This window comes from Brachionichthys hirsutus, chromosome 21 (assembly GCF_040956055.1).
Source record: "Brachionichthys hirsutus isolate HB-005 chromosome 21, CSIRO-AGI_Bhir_v1, whole genome shotgun sequence".
In the NCBI taxonomy this organism is placed as follows: Eukaryota; Metazoa; Chordata; class Actinopteri; order Lophiiformes; family Brachionichthyidae; genus Brachionichthys; species Brachionichthys hirsutus.
The window spans coordinates 9,116,872-9,119,371 of NC_090917.1; positions in this window are offsets into that span (position 1 = coordinate 9,116,872).

The window sequence follows — 2,500 nt, forward strand, 5'->3', positions numbered from 1 at the left end:
GCAGAACCCTGAGGATTGTTCTGCATCTAATCAGCTCACACTGAAAGGAACGTTGTGTAATCCGTGATTTCATCTGAACTTCGGTCATGTGTGGAGGAAGATGACATTTCCTCGCGTCCTGACATGAACATGATCTTTCATCTCTCTGCCCATTCAGTGAAGCTTTTGTTGATGACCTTTGACCTCCTCCCAGTGGATGCTGCTTTAAACATGTATCATTTCATTCTCATGCTAATTTCATCCCGTGAGTGTAAATCTCATCACGTGTCATATCCTCCACGTTAGCACAAAGCCAACGCCGACTGCTCAGCTGAACCCTCAGTACCCTCAGTACCCTCAGTACTCCTCTCAGTACTCTCAGTACCCTCAGTACCCTCAGTACTCCTCTCAGTACTCTCAGTACTAGGTGCGGGTCTGCCTGTGGTACCAGACTGCTGTTTCCTCTCTTTCTTCTGGCGCTGCATTGAAACGCTTCAACTCTTTGGTCCTCGGCCTCCTCGGCCTCCTCGGACACACGGCGGCTTTGTCTCCTGGACAACAGTGGTCTCACACATCTGAGGGCTGGTCTGTGGTCAGCGCCACACAGCAGTGAGGATGCAGTGTTTGCTGCGGCGCACTCAACCCAGCTGATCCCAGAGCAGATGAGAATCCTCGTCGTTTAGTGACAGCAGACGTCACACAGAGTACGGGCTCCTGGACGTGCGTTAAAAATGGTACAAAAGCGTCAACGTGAGTGCGTAGCTATTTTTAGAGTCAATTAGTGAGAGGCGTGATGAGCGAATGCACCCTCCCTGTGAACCCTAATGGTTTGATGCCCTCCTGCTGCACCCGATTAAATCCCCACAGCCACAGCGTTTTAGATCTAGAACATATCTGGCCTCTCAATATTAAAGGCCCTGCAGCTGCTGAGCATCTGGGGCTGTTTTAAGTCGTCTAATACTTTGAACTAAAATGTTAACGTTTGAAACCCAAACAAAGTTGTTAAATATTGTAGAATAGATTTTATCAGGGCTCAAATGCAGTTTGTGATGAAGACAAAGCAATAAGATTATAAAGCATGATTATCCAGAGCGTTTCAGGCGACGCTTCCGCCTGCTTTTGTAACGCAGCGCTGCCCTCTTGTGGTTGTAAAGGGTGTGTGTGGCTATCTGTGTATCTTCTTCAGCATTAAACTGATCTGAATGAGCATTAATGAACTTAACAGGCAGGCTAAAACAAAGTTTCTCTATTTTATGTCCTATCTGAAAATATTCCAGACATAAATCTGAATCCATTTATGTCTGGGTCGGCAGCGTGGGTTTCCTCAGCCGCTGCAGGAAGAGCTTCCTCTGCTCTTTGTGTTTCACTGTTTCTTGATCTTGTTCAGTCCAGGAAACTTCCTTCCATCTCCGACCGGCTGAAATGCGAACAAACGATTTGTGCCGTTACCTCCAATAGAACGGCCGCTAGCTGCACGGCCTCACGCCGAGTTGTGGTCAGCGTCTCGGAGTTCCTGACCTTTGACTCAGACCTCAGAGCTGCAGTCGTCCTACTTCTGTGAGTTCAGTCAATTAATACGATTCTCTTTGTGTTTGTCCAGCTCTTAAACCCTAATCTTTGCTGGCACGCTCCGGCCCTCGGCGAGGCTTCGTCTCTGCAGCTCCATTTCTCCCTCTCTCCGTGCGTCGTCTCCTTCTGAGGAGATTCTGGCTGACAGCTCTACCTTGTGCTCCACTTTGCTCCTCTTCGCTGTCTTTCTCGCTCGCTTGACCTGAACTTCAGAACATTTGTAGGTTTAGAACTCAGTGAAGGGGACGAGTTTCATTTACAAAGGAATCAGTAGCCCAGCAGAGAAAACAGGAAGATGTGATAAAGTTGTGTATTTATTTAGGCATGACTACTTTAATAATAAAATCTTGATCAGGCTTGGTGCTAAATTCAAAGTGCTGTCTGATATAGTTCTAATAATCCCACTGGTGCCCTACAGAGAGAGGAAAACGCCCTCCTTTGATTTATATAGAACCTAAATCAACTGGGACCTGATGTAAAATATAAAAGTCACGTAACTTACAAAGATTGTGTTTGAGAAAAGAGGCAAATTGATCTGGTTTTGTTTTGCCGCCGGACCTGAATCAACCTCTTCCAGTGTCTTCATGCAGCACATCTGGAATCAGTGGGCATTACAACGCAACACATTTGTGTGTCCTTTGTGTTTCCACCAATCAAAGCCTCGTGACGTTAAGTTGCAGTGGAGAGGACAATTGACTGAAGTACTGCTCTCTAGTGGCCGGGGGTGGTCATACAACACAGTGTTCCAAAGCTACAGTAATACCTCGGGGTCGAGCATAAATGTGAAACACGAGCAGCTTCCAGATGCTGGCGCTCGAGCAATGAGAAGAAAAGACGCCCGATGACGATGGAGACGAAGCGCGACATGATCGATCAACGACCTGCGAGTGATTTGGCACCCAGTTACCCCAGTTACCCTGCACAAAACGCCCCATTACCCCTTCCAAGGTCT